The sequence below is a fragment of the Meleagris gallopavo genome, chromosome 5, assembly GCF_905368555.1.
Source record: "Meleagris gallopavo chromosome 5, MGAL_WU_HG_1.1, whole genome shotgun sequence".
Taxonomy (NCBI): Eukaryota; Metazoa; Chordata; class Aves; order Galliformes; family Phasianidae; genus Meleagris; species Meleagris gallopavo.
In genome coordinates this window covers 4,488,471-4,513,515 of record NC_139408.1, presented here as the reverse complement: position 1 = coordinate 4,513,515, position 25,045 = coordinate 4,488,471, and the positions used below count along the sequence as shown (strand labels likewise).

At 43.3% G+C, this 25,045-nt stretch overlaps 1 long non-coding RNA gene across 2 annotated transcripts; it reads left to right on the top strand.

The window, feature by feature from the left end:
• Positions 1–1,472: 1,472 nt before the first annotated feature.
• LOC146544213 (uncharacterized) lies at positions 1,473–9,164 on the top strand. Of its 2 annotated transcripts, none has more exons than XR_014883345.1 (3): positions 1,473–1,614; positions 2,994–3,618; positions 8,427–9,164. It is a non-coding gene; the product is annotated as an uncharacterized LOC146544213 (long non-coding RNA). The 2 variants fall into 2 exon arrangements; XR_014883346.1 differs by lacking the exon at positions 8,427–9,164 and adding an exon at positions 4,391–8,414.
• Positions 9,165–25,045: the final 15,881 nt, after the last annotated feature.

Sequence of the window (25,045 nt, the reverse complement as noted above, 5' to 3'; positions counted from 1 at the left end):
GTCTTGCTCCATTCATCAGATGTGCAGTCGATTTTATTCTGCGTAAAGAAATCTTTAATACTTGAACTGCCCTCCTGAAAACAAAACCAAGAATGACAGTGTCTGCCTGCCAAAGAGGAAACCTATCACCCTTTAAGGGTTAATACATCCGAGGTTGATCCTAATAATAGGAGTAAATAGATTCGCAAGATGCATTCTATCCCTCAAAGCAGCAACTCTTTCTAATGCACTTGCATTACAAAATGCTATTTAAAAAAGGCAAAACAAGACATTTTTAGGAACTCGTTGCCGTAAGTCAGAACTTACATGAACATTCAATTTGATTAGCTATAGCCAAAAGCTATAAGGTATGTCACAGAGCCTGAAAAATTAATGAAAGAGGTGCTATTTTAGTTTAACATCCCTGTTTGCTGCTCTCCGAACACCCCGACCACTGCAGCCATTGGCTTTACTGCAGTGCTTCACCACACCCTGAAGCAGATTCACAGACAGATGAACTCAAAAGTGTCCTGAAGGCTGTGAGAACACCTCAGGAAATGTTGACTTTTGTAGTCTGAAGATCAAAGCTGAATTATCTCACTTGAATTATTTAAATTCTTTAGATGATGAATTGCATGTATTTGTTCGTGTTTTGTTTTCCAGCTATGAAACTTATTTTTCACTTACTCTAAAGCGGTAGTTCTTCAAGAATATGAGTAACAGTCAGCATTTTTAAGCATCTTCCACTGTTTTGTAACTGAACTTTCCGTGTCATTTAGCAGTGTCAGAAAATAGGTGCTTGCAAAGGAAGCCTCGCGTTTTCAAACGGCTTCGGAGAACAGGGCATTTGGAATATGATTTACGGCACTTAACTCGGGGGAACCTGGTGTTCTTCCACACCAACTGCTGTGGAGATCCGACAGAAACAGGCTGCCGCTCCTCCTCAGCGGTTCCTTTCTGTGGATGTACCAAAGGTCCAGTTCCGCAGCTCAGGCGCCCCGTGGTGCTCGCAGGTGCCGTGCTGCGGTGTTCAGGTGAAAGAAGCCGTCGAGATCAGGTGTACGTTTATGGAGTCCCGTGTTAGCAGGAGTCCTGAAGGCTGCTGGGCAGGGGCGCGTGAGGATACGGCTCAGAGACCGTGGGGTGGGGACTTTCTTTCTCCCAGAACGAGGTGCGCTGGCACTGGAATCTGAGGCAAAACCGCCCGACGTAACCGCCGCGCATCGGGCACCTGCTGCCGCCGCTCAGCGCCCTCGCCTGCGGGGGGCGGCCCCTCGGCGCCCGTTGCGGCCGCAGGGCGGCGCTGTAACGCGGCCGGGCGGGGCGCCCCGGGACGGAGCCGCCTCGCGGCGGGGCGGAGCGCGGCGGCCGCACCCCGGCCCGCCCTGGCAGCGCCTCCCGCCCGGCGCGCGGCTCCTCACCGCCGTGGGCGGCCGCGGCCCCCACCCGCCATTGGTCCTTCGGGCACCACGTGGCCGGCGGGGGGCGGGGCCGAGACCGGCGGGGGGCGGGAGGCGGTTGTCCCGGTAACGGGAGAGTGAGTAGCGGCGGCGGCGGCAGCGCGGAGCGGCGGAGCCGGGCGGCCTCGCCCTGCCCTGCGCTGCCCCGGGCGCGGCACCGCCCGCCCGGCCCTAGGTACCGGAGGAGAGGAGCTAAAGTTTGTCCCGGGGGGACTGCGGGGAGGGACGGGACGGGACGGGAAGGGAAGGTGCCCGCCGGTAGCACAACTCGTGGGGGGGGCGCGGGGCGCGGCGGGGCCGGGCAGCATCCCGGCGGGTCTCCGGCACGGCGCTGCTCCCGGTGCTGCCGGGCGGCGGGGAGGAGCTCCGCTCCTCGCTGGCTCCGGCTGCGTCCCGGTGCGGCTGAGGCGGCGCGTGTCGCTGCGCTGCGGGAGCAGGCGGGGACGGTGCTGCCCCGGGGCGCCGCTTCCCCGCCGTCCGCGGCTGCGGGAGGAGCGGCCGCGCGGAGCTGGCGGCGGGGAGCGGCGTGGGAAGTGCGCGCGGCCGCGCTCCCTACCTGTTGTGCCGCGCTGCGCCGAGCGGCTGCGAGCGCTCGGGAGCCTTTCCCGTCGCTGCTCGGCTGGTGCCGGAGCTCTGTCGCCGAGAGCTGACTGTCTGCGGGCGCCGCTTTCTGCTGCGCTCCTCAGCGGCTGCTGGGCGAATGGCTCTCCTAAATCGTGCTGCTGCGGCTTAGAATTGCGTTTCTTGGTGTTTGCTGTGTGACCCGTGTAGCTAAACGTGTGCGCTTATCCCACGCTCAGCCAAAGCCCCTAAAATTAGTTTAATCCTCGGCCTTTTTTGCTTTGGAGCCTATTTTAGTAAAAGTACCTTTTGTGGTGTTTCGGTGTGGAAACCGACTGGTATCAGTCCTGCCTCGGGGATTATGCTGGGCTGTGATGTGTGAACTTGTTCTCATTGCTCCGAGGAGCTCAGTGCTTTAAGGTTGCCGAGCTGGGAACCTGTGGCTCCAGGTGTTGGGTTTCTTTCTGGACTCGTGGCAGAACCTGCTCCTCCACGTGTCTCTCCTCCACGTGCTTTTGGGAGGTAGCACACCATATCTGGGTTTGAGGCCGAAGCACAGCGCTGAATTTGGCCGTAGGGGCAGAACTGCGATTCTGGAGGGCAGAGCTTTTTGGGTCGATGTGTGATGTGTTTGGGAATGTGGCAGTCAGGCATGTGGTATGGCGGGGATGGGCTGACAATTGGCCTAGCTGAACGTAGTGGTCTATTCCAACCTTAGCGACTGTGTGAGGCTTCCAGGCATCGGGCTGTGTAGCCTCAGCAGTGGTGCACAGGTCTGTCTCTCTCAGCTGTCTTTGTAAAAGAAGCCACAAAGGCAAGGTAAGGCATTAAACAGGAATCAAAGCGACTGGAGAGGTTTGGGTGGAAAGTGTAACGTGTACAAAATGCATAATTACTGTGTCAGTTCTGAGCGCTGGTGGTGGGCAAAGAGTATCAATAGCTGTGTGTTCTTTCAAGCTGGTAAAAAATGTTTTTTTTCCTTGTCTCTTTTAGGTGTTTGTTTGAATACATAGAAGATGATGACAAGCGTGCCTGGACAATTTTACGTAATTAACACCTGCTAGATGTGCAAAAGGCAATTATTGCTGTGAAGTGTTTACATTGATTTATGGGAGGAAGGTGGCCCAAGAGAGGGATGCTGATAATATCAACCCAGTGGATTAAATGCACATTTACACCTTTATTGACATATAAATTATCCATGCCAGGAATGCACTGAAACGGCTGCTGATGGGGCAATAATGTGGCACAAAATACTGGGTTTGGATTCAGCTCTGTCATCCTTCTGCAAGGCACGGCAACGGGATTCTGCATCTGAGCTCAAATAGGGAACAGAGGCTTACAGACTGTCTGCCTGTTAGAATAATGAGCAGTGATGGCAAGTGAGAACTTGGAAGGATGATAAAAAACATGGCTGAGGTCTGAAGGAGTTCTCTTGCTTTTTTTTTTTTTTTTTAAATGACTTTGAGGTTTTTGTTGTTGTTCGTACTATGGATTTTTAGAGAAAGCTGAAAAAGGCCAGAGGAGTGTTTGTAGCTGGGAAATGGAACCTGGCTCTGAATCCAGCCAGCATCAGAAGAGAAAGCCAGTGACACATGGACTGGAAGATCAAAAAAGGGTAAGTGACAAAAGGCAGAAGGCTTCTGCTTAAATTGCTGCATGAGACGTGAGCGGCAGAAGAGCTTCTTGTAACTCTTCTGTCAATTACAATTGCTGCTAACTGTGCTCAGTCGGCTGCAGATCTCTCTTCCTTGCTAGATATTTTCACAAAATTGTTGTCTTCCTGTCCGACTCGTTGCAGTATACGAAGCACACTGCAAGGAATACTGTAGTATGAGTGAAGGAGGGGAGAAATCCCCAGAATGCTGGAGAGTTGTTGATGAAGAGGCTTATAATGAAGTGAGGTCTAGTGACTTTTGCTAAGTCTGGTTAGATCATTGATTTGTTGTGGCTTTCACTCTTATTGATATCACTAGAGAGGCTAAAAAATTGCTTTCTTGGGATCTGGCCAGTAACTTCACTGGAAATGTGGCACGCTTGTCAGTGTCCTGATTGTCCTGATGATAACGTTATCATTTTTGTATAGTTTCTAGACGTGTCTCTGACTTGAAACAACACAAAACACACAGTGGAACATAGGTAATGTCAGCTGCCAGATCCTATTTTGTGCAAGGGCTTTCTGGAAGCCTAGTGTGTCAAGGTGGTATTGTGTTGTTTAATAATAATTGATTGGCTATGTGTTTTAAATTGACCTAAATGAAGTTGCCATCTTGGGAAGAATGTGGCTTGCAAACAGCTGAGACTTCTAAGTTGTTTTTTTGGCACGAGTGAAGCAAACGATTACACTTGAAATGCTTGTACTGTGTACATAACTTGTGTTGTTTTCCCAGAGCGTTTGTTGGTTTAAAAACAAAGAAACCCAGTCCCCTGTATTTGGCCTTGTGTGAAGAAGAGCTTCCTTTTTGCATAGACGTGTGTGATTTTTGTTGCATTTGAAATGAGTTGGAAGCAGAAATGACCACCAGCTGTTTGAGATGCTGCCGAATATTGGTGAGAGAAACTGTGTGTCACAACTTCTTCAAGTCTGCTGCAGAATAACAGTGGTTTTCATGTTGCTCTGTTAGAAATCAAAACAGCCTGGAAAACTTGCAGATATGAGATAAAATGCAGCTGTTTCTCAGATTTAAGGAGCACAACCATCTCAAAGCCCAAAATATATTTCTGTTGCACCAAGCACCAAGCACAATCTATCAGCTGATAAGCTGACAAGGTCTTCCTTCTGCTTTTTCAAGGAAGTGTTTTGGGGCCAAAGTAAATCAGTAAGAGTTGAAATAAAATCCTTCTATTGATTTCATTTCTGAAAGCTGCTCCTATGTTTTTTTTGGTGTTTTTTTTTCCCCTCTTTAAATATACAACTGTGTACTGCATATTGAGTGTAGTGGGAAAAACATTTGGGACCTGAGACACTAAAGTATACAATAATTGTCCTGATGCATCAAGATTAATACGCAATTATGTCTGCCTCTCCTTGCTGACAGGGATAGAAGCCTACATCTCCCATCTGCTCCTGGCTCTGGGTATTTGGTGCACATGTACTATGGGGCCTCTGAAAGTATAATATAACCCCAAGTGAGGCTCGGTGGCAGCTGGGATAACATCAATTGGTCATGCTTTGCTGACATTCATTTTAACTCGAACTCTAGCCGTCATGGAGATTATTAAATTTATAATGATATATGTAAGATCCATTTTAATGGCTCTTCGTGCTTGGGTGATCTCTCTCACTTCTGTTTGCAAAACAAGTCTTAATAGAGTATTACGTTTCATTTCCTATTGTATTTTTCAGGTTACTGAGGAAAGCTTAGCTTAGGCTTGTGTTTACTGGGAAAAATATTTTTGGAATAAAATGTTGATACAGCTTGGCCATTATTCTGGAGTTGGGTAGCAGTATAAACTGTGATGTTCTTAAGCTTTGCGTTCTTTGATTTCTGATTGGAAAAAGGGTGTGTGTGATCCAGGGCCAATAGAGTTAATCACCAGCAGGCACTTCTGGTACTGAAAAATAAGACTTGTGCTGGAAGGAAATGAGACCAAGCTCATTTTAAATCAGACAGACACTTTCTTTTATAGTGGTATATTTTATGGGTATTAAGTCAACCTTTCTTTAGTATTTTTGAACTGCCAAGAAATCTGTGTGTATATATACCAGCCAATGATGGATCTGGCATACCTCGTCTAAGTGAAATAACACGGAACTGGGTTGGCATTTCTGGTATAGAAATAAAGTGCTTAATTTTGCTTTTTTCTTCTTGTAAGCATATTGCTAGATATCTACATCATATTGTATTGATTGGAGTGAGATAACATTTAATACTTGTGTCTATTGTGTAGTGGTATGAGGCTTTGCTATCTGTGTTTTGTCCGATCTTTGAGAACTAGAAGCTGGACTGTTGGACACTGCTGAGTTCAGAAGAAGCAGGTTCTTTGTGCTTTCTGTGCGGACTTCAGAAGGGCTCTAATGTTAATGTTCAGAGTATCGTGGCATCTAGCAGCACAACTTTTTTGGCTCTAGTAAGAATTACAAAGCTGCATTCCATTCAGCTTGTACTAGAGCAGTACAGAACTTTCCCCACGTCTGCATTACTGTACATGGGGGAAGCTGATATGTGGCTTTTGGAGGTCCAGCTGGTGCTTGTGCAGATTGATGTTTTTTGCCTCTGTTTTCTTGTGTGGAAGCGTGTAAATGCTGTACCTAACTCCAAAACCAGATGGAGTGTATCTGGATGGGTTTTGTGAGGGAGGTGTGCTGGGTTGTTATTATCATTACATTTTTTTTCAGTTGACTCTTCCCAAACAGTTATCGCTGAAGGAGTCCATCCCGATGTGTTCTGGTTGATGATAATTGTGTGGTATGATGAGAAGGGGATACCTCAAGAGCAGATAACAAAGTTCAAATAATGACTTTGCCTGATGTGCAGAGACTCTCTCATATCTGTCAAGTTGTGTTGAACGACACGTACATCAGAGTAAATCTAGCTTCAAAGAATGCGTTGGAGTGTTTCAGGCTAGGTGGGTTGGCATGCTTCCATCCTGTTTTTGACTGATGATGCTAGATTAAATTCTGTAAGTCATTTGATTGATTGAAAGATTTGTTCTTTTGTTGATCAGGGTTGAAATAACTAACAAAATCCTGTGATCACTGAGACCCCTCTTCTTTTCCCCTTCTTGAGTAAAGCTGCTTGAGTTACAGTAGCTTTACTCTGAATGAAGAATTTACTGAAGAATTTATACCAAGTTCTGAGGAAGTGAAAAATATCAATGTATCAGCACAGCAGCTTTGCCAGAGAATGTAGCATACCCTTGTAGACCATGTGGGTGTGTTTTGCAAATCCTGACTCCTGAAGTCCTTCCATGTGTGAACAGTCCAACATGAATTACCGAATTTCTTCAGGTCAGTCGGTGCTGCGAAACGAGCTGTGTGTGTTTGTCCATTGCACAAAGCAGGTGCCTGTCATTGCCTGTTATTTAAAAGATGCAAGTAGGTAAGCCTTAAAGGTTGTTTTTAATTAAAGTGTTTTTATAAAGCAGGCGTGACTTTCAGATAACATACACTAGAACTCATTAGCGTGTAGGTTCCTGCACGATCCTTTAGAAATACGTTCATTATTATGCAAATGGATAGCCCCTGGCCTTGAAGTAATTGTCCTACGAAGAAAATCTGGGCCACAATATTCTTCAAACCCTAAATAGCCAGGAACCTCATATTGGACAGTCAGATATTGCTTGTTGTGATGTCTGTGCCTGGAAGCAAGGTTGATATCCCTGAGGTCTGCTATCTGTTTTGATATTCGTGCCGAAGGAAGCGGTAAGAAAGGCAAAGGGAATAGAAAGAAGGGGGAAGGAGCACAGAGGAAATAATCTCTGTGATAAAACTGACTTATTTACTAATTTAATGCCTTATTGCAGGGCTAAGCTTACCTCAGGGGCCTTGCAGAAGGGGAGAGGCATTAGAGAGGCAGACACGTATTCATCAGCACTTATTTCCATGCACCAAGTGTTGGGGCTTTCTCTCTACTTGTCTGTTTCTCTGCTGTGTATAGTCTAGTTGGACAGCTGTGTTGTAAGGTCGCCTACGCTTGCAAATTGCACCAACTCTTAAATATTTAAGAAAAAGTAATGGCAATGTGGAGTAGCAATAAAGCTACTGCATATTCTTCAGCGAAGAAATTAAATTTGTGTTGTCTGTAGTGCTAGATCTACATCTTTAAACATACCTAGTGATGCAGTTTGTGGCTTTCTAAAATGTTTCAGTGCAGACGAAGGAGTTTTGTTAGCAAGGGTGAGAGACATGTTTCCTAGCTACGTAGTTCTATTGGAGAATCACTGTCTGTGAATGAATTTAAGTTCATGTATTATTTTCAAAGGATTGCTAACAAGAATATCAAGAGCACAATACAACCAAGTAGTAAAACAGCTGCATTACAGGTGAAAACTGATACATGTGATAGCTTTGTCTCAAATTGTTATAGGTTACCTGTGTCTAACTCGGTGTCACTGGCAGGAAACTGCTAGACTAAGCTATCTTAACTTATTCTTCCAATCTGGAATTTGATTGTGAAGCAGTATCTTTATGCTCTTAATGTTTTCTGTATCAAGCCATCATTTTCTTTATTTGCAGAATAAAACTGGAAGAAATAGTACATCTGTGCCTCCCCCTCTTTTTTTTTTTTTTTTTTCTTCTTCTGTTTTCCTGCACCACTCTTCCCCATGAACAGTTCACTCTTTATTTCTCTTTTTCTGGCAATGAAGAGTAGCCCAGAGTTAGGACAAGGCATGATCATAGATGGTAGAGGCATACCTATTGCAGTACAGGAGAGGTTGATCTCATGCATGTGCCTAACGAGACTTTTCTTCTGTTCCTTCAAGAGCCTGCTGCAGCTTCTGATGGGAACCAGACCTGGCTTTGGGAGCCTGCGTTTGATGGGGAGAGGCTCCTGGGACATTCCTATAGCAGTAAAATACAGTGAGAGAACAAGCCTTATTCTCTCCTTAACAGCAAACTCATTCATCTGTTAGAAAGGAGCAAACCGACTTGCACGTGAGCCTGTCCTTGAAGCATTAGGCAAAAATAGAGTGGTACTGAGGACTGTGATTCCTCTTCGTGCTAACTGGATGTGATGCGTGGATGTCTCTTGAGGCTATCACACGTTGATGGTAATAAATATGTACTCAGACTTGTGTAGCTATTTTTTCAGCATTGTGCACTTAAAAAGAAGATGTACTCGAGGGAACTGAGGGGCTGGGGAATAGCTTCCAAGACTGGATAATAGAATAAGTTGAGATATCAGTGCAGAAAAGGTAAGCTTGTTATGGAAAAACCTCTTAAATAGGTGGCAAGCCAGAAACCTACGTGCTGCAAGCAGTTAGCTTGTACCATGTTTGTTTATTTTCTGAAGTCTTTCAGTTCTTCGTCGTGATGACAGCAGCGACTATCAGATCTTCAGTAACTTGGAGGATTTTGAATAAACAACGTGCATCTGATAGGAGTACTCAAAAAATGTAACAAGTCAGATGGAATTGCCTGTGTTATTTGGGTGTATTTCTCTGAATTTCCTCAATTCAAATGCCTCCTGTTGTCTTCATTGATTAATCTGTACTATGTCAAAATAATTAATTTTTCAAATGTCTTAGACTTATTGCTGTGATATTCAGAAGTTGTGAGCTTTCCTTGGGCACAGTAGGAATGAGAGTTACAGACCCAAGCACAAAACTACAAGGCTTTGGAAGGGACCTCAAGAATACATGAATCTCCAACCGCCCTGCCACATGCAGGGCCAAAAACTTCCTCATTTAATACCAGACCAGGCTGCCCAGGGCCCCATCCAACCTGGCCTTGAACACCTCCAGGGACGGGGCATCCACAACCTCTCTGGGCAGCTGTTCCAGCACCTCACCACTCTCATAGCAAAGAACTTTCCCCTGACATCCAACCTAAATCTTCCCTCCCTCAACTTAAAACCATTTCCCCTTGTCCTGCTGTTTTCTACCCTTTCAAAGAGTTGATTCCCCTCCTGTTTGTAGGCTCCCTTTGGGTACTGAAAGGCTGCAATGAGGTCACCCCACAGCCTTCTCTTCTCCAGGCTGAACAAGCCCAGTTCCTCAGCCTGTCTTCATAGGAGAGGTGCTCCAGTCCCCTGATCATCTCTGTGGCTCCTCTGCGACCCTCTCCAGCAGCTCTCTGTCTTTCTTGTACTGGGGCCCCTAGACCTGGACACAGGACTCCAGATGGAGCTTCACAGGAGCAGAGTAGAGAGGGACAATCACCTCCCTGTCCCTGCTGACCACCTCTCATTTGATGGAGCCCAGGATACTTTCCGAGCTGCAAGAACACACTGCTGGCTCATGTTCAGTTTTTCATCCATCAGGACCCTCAGGTCCTTCTCTGCAGGGCTGCTCTCAAGGACTGCTCCTTCCAGTCTGTATAGATGCCTTGGAATTCCTCCAGCCCAAGTGCCAAACCTTGCACTTTGCTGTGCTGAACCTCGTTAGGTTCACCCGGCCCCACCTTTTGTGTCTGTTGAGGTCGCTCTGAATGGCATCCCTTCCTTCCTTCCACCATGTCAACCTCACCACTCAGCTTGGTGTCATCAGCAAACTTGCTGAGGGTGCACTCGATGCCATCAGTGTCGTTGATGAAGATGTTAAAGAGCACCGGTCCCAAGACCGAACCCCTGGGGGACGCTGCTCGTTACCGGCCTCCACCTGGACACAGAGCCATTAATCACCATCCTCTGTCTATGGCCTGTCAACCAATTTTTCTCCATCGGGTAGTCCACCCGTCAAATCCACATCCCTTCAATTTGGAGATAAGGATGTGGTGACTCACTGGGAGACTAGCAGGAACTGGGCTTCCATTTCATTAATTGCGTTGGCCAACAATGTAAAAGACCAGACAGTGGGAGTTTAGTTTTTGAAAAAGCTGTGCTCTTTCTGCATCAGCCAGAGCTGAAGACTTGATGAAAATCAATATTAAATACTAGAATGAGTGGAAGTGGCATTGGTTATCTGATAGTGGTGTGAAACTGTGCTTTAATGTTAATTAGGCTGACAGCTTCTGTGCCATTAAATGCAGAAAATCATCTCCAAGCGCCAGGAGGGATCTTACTTGCAATTGTGTTTAATTATTGATGGGTTTAGGTACCTACTCCTCTCTGTTGCTGTGAAACTCATGTTAATTTTGTGTGCTGTTATAGTGCTGAAGAGCTGTTCGTGCCATGACCTAGGTGCTTGAGTCCTGGAGTTTCTGGTTTCTGTGATTACAATCTTTTTCCCTTGGAATTTGCCTTTCAAACCTGCATGGTTTCACTGAATGTGCTGATCTGGGGAGCTGAGGCTCAGCAGTAGGAGTAGCTTGTCTTTAAACTCCTTTTCCTTTAAGCTCCTCTCCTTGACTAAATAAAAGGAAGATAAGTTATACTACTTATGTGTTAGGACTGGAACACAATCTTCATAAATATTTATCAGGTGGGAAAATAAATACATGGATGCATCTCTTTAAAGTCAAAGCATAAACATAATAATCATCTGGCAGAGGATGAAAGTTGGGTACAGGGAATGATTTTCACCTTGTGTAGACTCTGCATACACTTTGAGTGTGGTGCAGCCTGTTGAGACACCAAGCTGAATGAAAACGTGCAAAGAGGGAAACTCTATAGGTGGATGATGGCTTTGGGAGGAGGATGGAACAGTAAACTTTGGGGCATAAGGTTGAATGTCATCCATGCTCAGTTGCTGAATCTGAAGTGAAGGTGTTATGATGGAATCCAATGAGTCTGAGCACACCTGACAGTTATGGAAATATGACAACGTCATGTCTGTTGATCCTGTAACTGGAGAGGCAGCGCTGTTGATGGAAAAAGCTATCAACTACAAATCTGCATGGTTCTCCTGGCATTCCTAGCCATCAGCATCTTTCTGTGGGAAAGTTCCTGAGATAATGTAAAAGACTTCTGCCTATTGGCAGCCTGTTTCTAACATGGGATAGCAATCACTTCAGAAAGCAGCTTGGAACTTCCAAATGATGGGGTTGAATGATGATAGCAAAAAAATCCAGGTGTGGTAGTATATATTGTGGCCAAAAATGTCATAAACACAATGTCTTGTTGATGGTCTTCTGTAACTATTCTGTCTTCATTTGACCTGAAAGTAATGTATTTTCAGCTCATTGTGGCAGCTGTTTTTGTTTTCTGTGTGTACGAGCACCCATTTAAAGAGCAACGTACCAGCTCCTGATAGGTCCACTGAATCTGGCCGGCCTTCTGTAGCCTTCTGGCACCATGGGTCCAAGGTTCCCATTCCCTTTTATTTCTTCTGCCTTACCGTGGTGAATCTTGACTGTGTTTGTGCAGTAAGAGCTGGTGAATACGAAGTACTGATACAATCATGGCTTTGAACCTCTTTGTAAAGGTACACCTACAAACCAATTAAACATGCTGGTTAATTTCTCTTACTCAGTGTTTTTTAAGTAAGCTTCTAATTTATTTCATGGTTTCGAATGAACGAGGCAGTACTGTGAAGTATGCATCCTTCTATGAACTACAGTAGCAACTAAGCTTGCAGCTGCCATAGTAAGCCTTTTCAGTAAGAGTACTTGTAATGTTCAAAGCAGAGAGAATTTATTTTTCTCTTTTTGCAGGGAACATGGTTTAAGTTGGAGGGTTAAAGCTATCAGAAGGGCTAAACAAAGGCAGGTCTCTTCTTAGCTCTTCTGGGAGTTTGGAATGGCAGAGTTTCTTGTGTAAGAAAATGGTATGCTGAAATTTTTCTACTGCAAGTCATTTCCTATAATGAAGAATAGTGACAGCTTTTGTTGCCAATTAAGATTATTAATCTAGAATGTTTTTTACGCCATTATAGTTGACTTAGAATAATAGAATCACTAAGGCTGTAAAAGACCGAGTTCATCCAATCCAGCTGTCCGCCTATCACCAATAGTTCTCTCTAAGCCATGTCCCTCAACACAACATCTAAACATTCTTTGAACACCTCCAGGGACTTCTATCATCACATCTATTCTTCAATAAATAAAACGTGGGTTCCGATTTAGGATTTTTTGTTGGCATTTAAATAACGAGAACAGTCTACTTTGACTTCTATGTAATGCCTGTCTGAGGACTTTTTGTAATGTAGTGTCTTTTCTGCAGATAGCGTCAAAGGTAAAATAAAATGACTGTGTTTAATAGGCTAGCTTTATCCATACCACTTAGAGGAAAATATGTCTGTGTTCTTCAGCAAATAAATCAAAATTAAATCGTAGACTCCAGGATCTTAACTGTTGTGGGCCTACAGTCTATGCACGTTGTCAGTCGTATTGCGCTGCAACGCGTGTCATGTAACTGTGAGCTGACTGCAGCTACAAACCCTCTTGAATTCAAGGCTTTCATAGGCAGACCTCCAGCATCTGATACGCTGCCTCATGTTGAACTCTGGAAACCAACAACTGTTCATAACTATTGGTGATAACTTAATATCCGTGTGTTTTTCTTTCTTGGCTACCTTCCCAGATTCCATAGTGATGAGTAGTCATCTTTGCAACCTTTCACATTGTTGACTGTGATTATCAATGTGTTGTGCGTGCTTTCATTGCATCAAATACCAATTTTTTGTTATTAGGAAAAGAATATCTAATTAGGGAGCTAATGCAATTCATTTCACACGCTGTAATTTAGGTATTGCTTTTGGAAAAGAGTAATGAGTGGTAGTATGCTGTAGGATTTTATAATGTTGTGGGAGTAGAATATTAAGTTGTTAATTTTATTGATAGCAGCTTCCTATTATAGTGGCTGAATCACGACCGTATGAACATAGAAGCATATTGAAAAAGAAATTACCACGAGAAAGAAGAACTTTAGGATCAGTAGGTGCCTTGTATATTCTTTTTAATGATAGATAGCAAGTACTTGTAAGGAAAAGAAAAAGCGAGGTGACTATAGTTCAGAAATCTTATTTTTGTAGGCAAAACTGCATGAAATTGCCAGTGTGTGCTGATAAGCACAGAACGCTAGATGTTTATCTTCTAGGCATTGTGTAGGAAATGTAAAACTGATGATTGGAAGTTGAGATGCACAGTATTATTGCACTTGGGTACCTTTCATGTAATTACACTTCATTCAGTTGCTATAGTACGTCTTTTATTGATGGCACGTAACCTGAAGCTGCTTTTTTTTTTTTTTTTTTTTTTCCCTTTCTGAAGGTGCTGGAGCAGATTGCACCTCAGGGTATCTCTGCAAGATAAGCAATATCTAGGATGTAAAAGAACTGAGCTGTGAGTTGCTAGATCATCTATGATGAATTTCCACACCAGATTTTTCATGAAATGAAGTTAATAGCTTTTCTGCTGTGTGCATAATTGTCTTTTGAACTTCTTTACCTACTGGATTCCTAGGGATCTTCAGTGTTTTGACACTTGCACTGTTTATTAATGCAGAACCTGTAGTTTCATGGGTTAGATAATATCTGTGTACATATTAATTTCTATTCACATGGCTAACGCCTGACACATTTAATGGGTATTCTCTCTGGTTTGTGTCACGGTGACTTCATTAACCATGTTGAATTATGCTATAAATGTTTGCAGGGCCCTGTTGCTTTTAGTGTTCCATGGGGAATTTGCATTGCAATTGACAGGGATCTGAGTGCAGAAAAGCTGCTTGAGTGGGCATCGTCTGCTATTTCAGGCAGGCAAGCTTCAGTGGTAGGGGGAGATATATATGTGTGTTTGTGTATATGTTCTATATATAACTGCTGATGTACTGGTGGGGCAATCAGAGAAACAGTTATTTTGGGGACATACTGGTTAGATGGGAGGAGGGTTGTGTTTACTTTCCTATGGTGGAGATTTTTCTAATCCAGAAAACCTCTGGTTTGGAGCAGAGACCAACTGAGAAAATGCAGAAACTTTTCGGTGGAACGGAGGGATGTGGGATAAAGATGGGAAGGGCCGTGAAACAGGATTGTGGCTGAGAAAAGACAGCCGTGACTTTCTTTTGCATTCCTCTCTCGTGTTTTGAGCCTACTTCAAAAACCTGACTAAGCTGATATCTTCTAAAAGGTTGTTCTAACTGTGTGCCGGGATATGTGCTCAAATAAAGCTGGAAAAAGAAAGGAAAATGTGTTGCACAGAGGAATGATTATAGGGGTCTCATTAAAAAAGATGAAATTATTTACTCTTGCACTGAGCGTTTGATTGTGAGCTGTATTTCAAAGTGTATTCATGCAAGGAGAAGGAAAAAGTGTTCAGGTGCTGAGCAGTCTGCATCTTTGCCTTCTGTTTTATTCCACAGCCTTCATCCTTCTCTTTGTCTAAATAGAACATATGATCTCTGGGATGAGGACTCCCTCATCTCTCTGTGGAAGGGCACACAGCATACTTGTGCCATCAATATTAGGTGATGATTTTTGCTGCAACTTTTCTGTCCGTAGAGATACGCTGTTGTTTTTGTGACTGTGATCGTCTCTGATCCTTCTTTTTCCATTGGAAAATGAGAAGCAAGAAACATGGCCCAAAGCAGCAGTTTCTGGGTGTGCTGTTTCCAGTTATCTGGATGAGGTAGGTGAACTGTGTTGCATCAGCAGTCTGTTCAAGGCTGAGAAACAAAGCACAGCAACTGGTGGAAAAGAAAGGAAAAAGATTACAAATTGCTGTGGTAGTTGACTTTCTGTGGATGGAAGGAGTTTGTAGTCTTTTCACAATTGAGCTTGTATTCTTGTGTGTTACTGGAGGCTGCCAGTACTCATGGTAAGGCCAGTGTTATTTCCGTGAGTACTTGTAGCTCCTGTGTGAAAGTCAGGCTTTGCCTTTTGTGCCCTGAATTTCAGTATGTGATCCACTGAATAGTTGCTGGTTTCAGTGCTGGTGATTATGTTGATACACTCTAAAGAAAAATGAATTTTCTCATTTTAGGCCTTGCGCAAGAGGCTTTATAATGCTCCTTGTTCCTTCTGGACTTGTACTTGAAGTACCATTGCAACTCCAGACCCGGCAGAAGATCCTACAGCATACAGAGATAACACTGAGGGGAGGAATGTGTGGTGCTCTGGCCACGTGCTTGCTGAAGACTTGCTCCTCTGCAAAAAGCAAGAAGACTTGCCAGAGAACACCAGCTTTTTCCACTGCTGTGTTTACAAAGATGTACTTTCTCAGCAGTACAATTGCTTGCTGTTAAGAGCTTAGAGGTGAGGACCTAGAGGCACAGAATAACATGAAAAATCCTGTGATTTTCAGCCACAAAACACTGCAACATTTTTCCATCAGGAACATTCAGATTTCCATCGCGTTGCTTAGAGTTGGATGCTGTTTTGCACAGGAACAAAACTTTGATTTCGAATCCAGAACTGGCCATTCTTAATGTGTAAGCAGATTGCTCTATGGCACATTGCTTCAAATATGATTTGAGGAGATTTGCTGTTCTTGTCCTTTGCAAATTAGTAGCTTGGACTGTAATACTCATGCTGAGTTGAAAAGATTCTCTATCTGTGAAGGAATTGCTAATTTGTGATATTGATTCAAACAGTGTGAAAATAATACAAATATATTTGGCTTCTCAGTGCATTCTTGAGGTTGGTGTGCTGCTACTGGAAGATGAGCATGGCCACTTGCCAATCCGGCCCTTCAGTTTCACTTTACAAACGTATGTGCATCTTTGATATTGCATGATGCAAGGGATTCCCTTCTAGTACTGTGAGCCTGGCTGAAGTGCACATGGTAAGGGTGTGATGGACAGCACAGGAGCTGGGAAGAATAAGTCTTATTATGTAGGGCTTTTGGCTTGCTTAACCTGTATGGTTGGTAGCTGAAATACCTGTCTTAGGCCAGAACAACCTGTATGACTTGTCCTTGAATATGCATCTTGAAATGTAGACAAAAAAACTGAATCCTTTAATGAATGTAGGCTTTGATCATGCACTGTCATCATGCTCCCCACTAGATGCCTGTGGCTGTGCTTTGCCGCTTCAATGTGCGGTCCGCACTCCTCTGTTGTTGAGTGATAAGGTCTGGAATTGCCAGAAGGCCAGACAATATTGCCACAATTCTACATCACTAGCAGATCGCTGCAAAAAGTAGTTCCTGAGCCATTTGTTGGGCTGCTTGGTGCAGAATGCTCACCTCAGATGCTTTGAGATGAGGTTAGAAATTCTAACTTTCAAACTGTTTTTAGATTGTATCTTAGTTTTATTCGATCGCTTTTCTAGGTTTTTGAATGATGTTAATAAGCAATTCTGAGCAAATATTTTTTGAAGACTTGGGTTCTGTAAGTCTCCATGTTTTCCAAGAGTTGGAGTATGAATACTGGAAGACTTTCTATCCTATGATTATTGCTGAAAGTTCCTTTATTTATTTAATTATCTTATTATTCATGCAGTGAACCAGAGAGAGAATTAGCAGGGATGTGGTCCAGATTTTCAAGTTTCGGCTCTTCCATGGGAAGGTTGCTCAGTGTGAAGCTGTATTAGCTTATAGCTCAGCATAAAGCCTTGAGTTCACTGTTGGTGTGTACTATGTCCCATAGGCTCTTCTGCAAAATAAGAAGCTTGAGTTAAAACGTCGGTGTGCTGTGCTATGATGGGTGTATGAGGGCTCGCTCATACGAATGTTTGATCAATATTTTCCTTATTGAGGTCATCTAGGTGGTAACATATGGTTTATTAACACAGAAAAATAGAAAGCAACTCTTACGGATGTTTCCCAGAGATGTGTTGTGTGTCCTTAGCGTTTTCAGTTCAAATCTAAGGCATAATAATTCTCATACAGCTCTGAATTAGGCATGGTGTTGGTCAAAGTGGAAGCAGAGCTGTGCGGTAAGTGCAATTACCTGCAGATGTGGCTGGCAGTCTGTGCGTTGAAACGCATCTATTTCTGTGCGTATCGACGGAAACATGCATGATTCATGAGGATGGGTCAGGGGAAAGAATTAAGCAGCAAAGTAGAAAATGAAAGGGATATGTTTATAGCACGCTGAACCGGGATGTGTATATACACATGTACTTCCAAATTGTGCAATCTATATGTATAAAACACCCTAGTCTTTCATAAATATTTGTATGCTTAAGCCTATCATTTTGGTTTAAAGTATGTAATCTACCACAACGAATACGTTTTTAGACCTTGGCAGGCCTTGCCAAATGATTACTTTGACCAGCTGTTCTCACTACTAGAAGAGCTTTACATTTAATAAATAAATAAAAATCACAGCCTGTTTCCTTGCTTGAGTATCACTGGAAGACGTGGACAGTTGCTCTGCAATTAGCTGCCTACTCATTTTAAAGGTTAGAGTTGCAGTGAAAATAATGCATTTGCTATATGAGTTTGTACTTCAAAATCTATCTTCTGCCTTCCTAAGTTTCTGGTACACAGTCTGTTTCTTGAGTATTCTGATTATTTATTTCCATCCCTTTTATTTAAGGGCTGACTCTAAAGCAGAATGTTCAATGGAACCCACTTTTGTGATGAAATGCAGTGCTGATGTGCTGTGACCTCTTCTTGATTTGTATTTGTCAGTGAGAGACCATGGGGGTGTTTTGGTTGTGGTTTCTTGCAAGTTTGTGGCTTTTGGAAACTTCCTTCCATGATAAGTTAACCCTTGATTTTAAATATTAGCCCCAGCTGTGTTAGTGTTCATTGAGAACACGATGAGAACATAATTGGAAGTGTAGGGTTAACACTCCGTTTTCTAAGCTTCAGATGAAGCTCTGTTGTGTTCTCAGTGACCAAGAACAAACCCAAAGTTTAAAAGGTTAAAACAAGTTTTGTTACAGCAGTCGTCGATGTATAATCGCGTTGTGAAGTTTGTTTATACGAACGTGCTTTGTTTAAGTGACTAAGTTGGAGAAGTCTCTCTACAGTAGATCTGCCTTGGTATAGGCACTTCAGGGAAAGGAATATTGGTATGGCAACTTCCTATTTCCAAATACTTACCCTTGTCTTCCTGCTGATACTGGTTTTTTTTGTTGTTGCTGGTTTTTTATTTATTATTTCTGGTGTTCTCTGTGCTTGTGTTGGCACAAGTATGACTTCAGGTAAAGAGAACATCTTGCCTATGGTAGCACTGATAGCTTTGCTAACAGGGTGTGTGTGCCCTTCTTCTGGATAGAAAAACACGCTGATGCCCATTTGAAGAGATGGGAGGACCTGGAAGATAAATTCAGTAGTTGCTAGCTGTAAGTCCAGAAAGTAAACCTAGAGGGGAAATGGCTTTGGCACGTTTTTCTACGAAGTATCTTGTGCTATAACACGGATTTACTGTTAATATGTGGATCTGCCTGACATGTAAAGAGATCCGGGAACTGTTTGGATTTAGTTTGGTGCATGTGAGTGTTGACTTGGCTCCCATGTGCTTTTTTGCTGGTGGCAGTTGCAGGCACGTGTTTGCAGTGCATTGCTGTGGGTTGAACAGTTACAGCTGATGAATGAATTTTAGCTGAGCCTTTCACAAAGTGTGCTCTGTCCAGCTGTTGGCTGTTGCAGCAGCCTTCCTTGGTCACAGCACCCACACCACACTGTTAGCTGCATGCTGGTTGTTTCACATACCAGATGCACATCTCATCCCATGTCTCATTCTCACCGTGGAGAGGTAGAGAAGCAGTCAGACCCGGAGCTTGCGTGCTCAGCAGAGAGCTCTGCAGAGATGTGGGTTGGCACTGTTGCATCCTGCTGGCTCCTTGCAGCTGTGTGTGGAGAGGACAGCTCTGTGCCCATGGATATGTCACATCTGAGCTGGTATCTTGGAGGGGCTGAGGAGCAGTCGATCCAATCCAGTCATTATTTATCATCACGCTTCTTTTTCTCTGCATGAATGACATTATGTCAAGCATACAATGAATGCATCCATCCTGTTGGCTCAGGCAGAAATAAAAACAATACAAAACCTGTCCTAGCTGAGGCTTGTTCCCTGCAGTATGAAGACCTCCTTGCCCCACCTGTGACGAATCCCCCTCACCTGTACTCAGTGAGGATAGGAATGTTCAGATGGAGGTGCTGTTCTTTTGGTAACTAACTAACACCAGTTAGCTGGCTGTGGGATCGAACCAGACCTAGAAGGTAATGAAAGGATCCAAGTTTCACCTGCTAAAGCGTTTCCTTTGAGATTGTCAGAACTGCATGGGTGCATTTATGCATTTTTCCTTCCTCTCTAATAAGGGCTGAATTATGAATTTGAAACGCTTTCAACGTTCACCTTTGCATGGCAGTGACTTTAAGCAGGGTAAGTGCCCTACTTACTTCTGTCTTTATGCTTATTTATGACAAAGCACATTTCTGTTTGGCATAACTGAGGACTCGAAGATCAAATGCATAAATTCAAGACACCTTTGCAGCTGCTCTGAAACTTTGAAATTGCAGTCGCTCTGACTCTGAGCTGAAATTATTATTTCTTCTCACAGGAGTTAAAGAAGCTTTGCTAGTGGAAAAAACCTTGAGCAAAGCAATATAATTGGTTTGGCAGCCTGGAGTCTGTTATTTAGCAAGCCTTCCCCGTAAGGCTTTATCTACAGAATAGATCCCGAATGAGAAATGAATAATCCTTTGTGTAAACACAAACAGATACCGCGTTATCACTGAGTGCAGCTATTCTCATTTAGTGAGTTGTGTCTGAAATCCAGAATGGAAGATGAAAGCAGCAGATAAAGCTGAGCGTTAGCAGCAGCTTATGACTAAAAACATTAACGGTGCATCGTAATAGTCAAGGAAGGACTGTAAACAGTAAGGGTATAAAGAGCCAAAGATTAAGGTAAGAAGAAAGTAGAAACAAGGGACCTGGTACTAATATCAAGAACATACAATGCTGCTGTACTGTGCTTCTAAATATCTCTTCTTGTGTGTGTGTGACCCTGGCAGATATGCAGCAAAGAGCTGCTGGGACTGCTGCTGCGAGATGGTGCTCGAGAGCTCAAAAATCTGAGGGAGTTAGAGGGGGAGGGGGAGAAGCATTGTGATGCTGCTGTAGGTGAGGATTTCTGGCCAGAAGCTGAGCTTAGCTTTGAGAATACTTGAGTTGTTAGCACTGGTGTCCAGCTGTGTCCGGTGTCCTGGTGTCCAGCTGGGTGAGTTGGGTGGTTAGGGGAGGGACAGTTGTACCTGAGGTGTGCTGGGGATGGAGGTTTGACCTGTGATGGGTATGGCACTGGTGGCCTTGATGGGTGAATTCAGTCTTCCAGATACTACTGCCTGATGACTTCTCCCTGTGTAAAACATCTCAAGCCTACTCAGAACTTTCTATACCCATGTTAGTAAAAGCAGATGACAGCAGGTTCTCCTTAGTAGTAACCAGTAATCAATGGAGCTGTAGATCAGAGACGTGGCAATTATAGCACACAGACTGCTTGGAGTTACTGCATTGTATTTTTCCCAGTTCCTTTGAAGTAGTTCTTTACCTTCAGAATAATGTTATGTCACTGGAAGAAAAGGTATATTTTATTATATTTAACATAAAAATCAATATTGTAACACTCGGGTTATTATTTTTTTTTGCCTTCAAAATACTGGTGGGACTAAACACTTGGCAGGTCAATTCATAGACGACAACTGCTGCCTTCATTTTTGCTAAGGGATGGAACTAAGAAAAGCTAATTTATTTTCAGGATATTTCAAAGGATGAGTTTTATGCATATATGGTATTTCTTCCTGAATTGAATGTTGGTATGAATACAAGAGAGATTGTAGCTTAGCTATTCAGCATAATTTTTTAATTAAAGAATGTTACTTTAATTTTTTGGAAGATCTTGAATGTTTATACTTATTTGTTTGCCAGATAGATATACAATCATAGCATTAAAAGTAAATGCTGGAGAATGGAAAGAGAAAACAAAAGTAGAAAATTGACTCTAGGAAATACTGCCTGTATCTTGATTGTAGTTGGTTTCTGCTGCTGGAAGCATACTTGAAGCCCACCTCCAATTTCTAGAGGTGTGAATGTGAATTCTGGAGGAATGAAAGTAAAAAAAAAAAAATAAAAAAAATGACATGGTAAGAAAACTCTCAGCAGAACTTTTATGCTTGTCTTTTGCTCCGTATTCCTGCTAAGAAGTGGATGCTCAAATATCTTTATATCAGGACAGAAGGAAAGGGAAGAGTACCTATTTTGGATGAAACTCCTAGCAGCTCTTGTTTATGGAATAGTTGTGTGAAAATGCAAACTTCATTATCAGTAATGATAATTGCTGAAAATTGCTTGCTCTCAAAATAACTATTACCACTTGGCTTGAAATCTATTGGCAAACATCTCCAGCTATTTAAGATCAAAATAGCACTTAATGGGTTTAAGTAATCGATAGTCCCAAAGACTTCTGAAGATCTTAGCCCATAAAATATTCATAGTTTATGTTTGTCTTTTAAGAATCTGCTCAGATTGTTAACACATTGCAAAGTGCTAAGTTTGCAGAGTGCTTCTATTAAACGATGTTAAGATGCTTACAACAAGTACAACATGTTTGTTTTCTGTATTGATGTAAATAAATGCTATTTCCATTCTCTTGAAGTATGTAGTTACTTTGAAGCTCAATATAGAGTGCGCCTTGCTGACAGGCTCATTTTACTGAAGGATGGAAAGCACATCTTTTTTGAGTCTTCACATTTGCAGTCACGTAATTATTTCTCACCTAAAATTTGCTTAGGCATGTGCCGTTTGAGCTGGTTGAGGCGCTGAGAAGCATTAGTGGGACTGCAGGTGGATGAACGTTGGGGTACATTTCTGAAACAGCGCAGCAGCTTTCCATTAATAACTTGTTTCAGCTGCCCAGCATTTCAGTAGAAGAGGGACTTGAGGGTGAGGCGTGCCTGCTCCTCAGATGCCTGAAAAGAGTGAACTGCACTGTAGGACTGTGGTGCCAGTGCAGCAACTTTGATAGAATGATAGAATCATTAAGGCTGGATAAGACATCTAAGATCCCCAAATCCAACCCCACCTCCATCATGCTCATTGACCATGTCCCTCAGTGCCACATCTCCACAGTTCTTGAACACCCCCGAGGATGGTGACTTCCCCACCTCTCTGGGCAGCAGTGCCACTGCATCACTGCTCTTCCAGAAGCGAAATCCAGCCTGAGCCTTCGTTGCTGGCAGGCAACCGATAAGAGTTTGACTTTGCAGCTCGTCAGTTATGGCTATTGGGAATGGTAATGATCTGCTGCTGTTGCTGCATTTGCTGCGTTTCGTTGTCCCTGTTCTTCCTTTTCCTCCCATTTGGGTTAGGCCTCTTCTAATTTTAACGTTGTAACTTCCCGTCCTTCAGAAAAGTGCTGTGCTTGTGTAGCCCTGGGACAAGTTCCATTCTGGCTGCAGAAGAACAAGGGCAGCCAGGGCAGGCGAGGGAGGGCTCACATACAGGAATATCAGAGCCTTGGTTCTAAGTACATGGCTTTGGTTCTGGCACCAAGTATTGACATCAGCACTGCAGGACAGTATGAAAGGCATTATATATTCAAAGGAACAGCTTTTTTATTTTTGCTGGATTTCTCCCTGAAGAGTAATACGTTCATAAAACACTATTCTTGATTACATCTTAAGCTGGTATTAAGTTTCTAGGCACAATAAAAATAGTCAATAAACTCTTTGCTTTAAACTTTTCTGCTTTGCCTTCTGGGAAGTGTAGAGTTCTTGTGGTAGGTGGGTTTGTGTCCTTCCTGTGCTGAGTTGGTGGTGTTTTTGCCTCAGATGAGCTGGGCCAGTCCCTGCTGTAGCCAACTGGAAAATCTGCATTACATTTCTACAGCAGCTGGGCCCTTACAGTGCTGGCTTGCAGCTGGAGCACTCGTGATAAACATAACAATGGCTTTAAAAAAATTGCTGGTGACCTGTCTTTAAGCCTGTATGAATACCTGATCTGAGAGTGTTCAGAATTCATTGTATGTTTATGAAAATGTAGTAGATGTATGTACAGAAGAATGGGCAAAAATTAACTACAGCAAGGAGCCTTTTATGAAGTGATTGTGGACTAGCATGTGTTCAGGCTTACTCATTGTCTTTTGAAAAGGCAGAGCCATAAAGGTGAGGAACAGGGGAAACAGAGCTTGACCTTGTCAGGGGTGTGCTTGAGTCTTGCCTTGGTTGCCTTACAGGCTGTGCTCTTGGATCAATGAACGAAAATGCTTCAAAGTGACCTTTCAGCATCCGGTGCCCAGTAAATGGGGCTGGCTACACCTTGCTCAAGTCTTCATTGTCTGCCAGAGACAGAACATCATAAGGGTGTTTTTGTTCTTTATTTTCTACATGCATAAACATTGAAGGGGAAATTGCTATTGATTGAGAGAGCAAGATCTTTCTATCTGGTCAGCTTTCTGCATTACTTTAACAGCTATTTTAGTCATACAGGCAGTTCTGGTTTAATAGCTTCCCAGTCTTCATCCTGTGTACAGTAAATGAAATGATTATGATATTTTTGGTTTGTTGGTGCTCAGGTGCTTTCAAGGTGGAACTGATGGCTATACACAGCTCCGGACAGACATGGAGTGTTGTAAGACCTTTGCTTGGAGCATGTGGTATGGAAATGCCCCTGATCTGGATGGTTGAAGCATAACGATGGTCAGAAAGTCAGTATCTGAAAAAAAAAAAAAAAAAAAAAGTGAATGAAGTGATTTCTGTATCTAGGGAGCACCTGTCTCTCAAGTGTCACCTACATACATACAGGTTATTTTTTTTTTTCTGGTGGCAGATCCATCTTGCTATCCAATACACTCGTTAAGCTTTACTTATTGTCCTTCCTCGGTAATTGCATGTTGAATGGCACTTGAATAGGAAAGCTGAGAGGCTGTCCCATCCATCCTTTGAGCATGGTGGATTTTCAGTGGTAGTCTGAAGTTGGAAGCCATCGTTCCTTGGCCGTGCAGCAGTAATTATACAAAGCAGTGTGATGAGCTTGCTGGGAGACCTGCTGGGCAGGGTTCTGCCTGGGGCTGGGTGCTGCAGCACTGGGAATTGCTGGAGGACAAAGGCTAGGAAGGGGGTATTGCTTGTCTGAATTGCTGCTTGACGTCCTATATGCGTGTTATACAAGTGAAATAGATTAAATAAAGCTCCTAATGGATTTCTTTCCTTGTGTATTCCCTTGTTTCTGGCTGCAGAGAAAACATCTTTTTTTGGCATGTCATAGTAAGCTCTGCAATCATGCCACAAGCCGTTTTTTAATTAAAGTTGCAAAATGAAATGCTTCTGCCTTCCTATTTTGAGATCCCTTCCTTCCTAGCTGTTCTGGCTTACCTGTCCAGTGCTAACACTTAGCATCACCTTAATCTTACCTCTTTTGCTGCAGAAATCCTGTTGTCTCTTGGGAGGGTCTGTGCAAAAGGCTTACATTCGATGTCTCACTAAATATTTAACGTTTAAACTTGGTGGTTTAGCTGGATTACTGTACGTACCCCATTTTGTCTTCATTCTGTATTATTTTTTAACCACCTAAGCTTTCCTTGATAGTGCCGCATATTTCACTTACTCTGCTTTTCTTCGTGCATTTTTTGATGCAGATGCATAGGCATTTGCTGGAGTCTCTGCTTTGCTG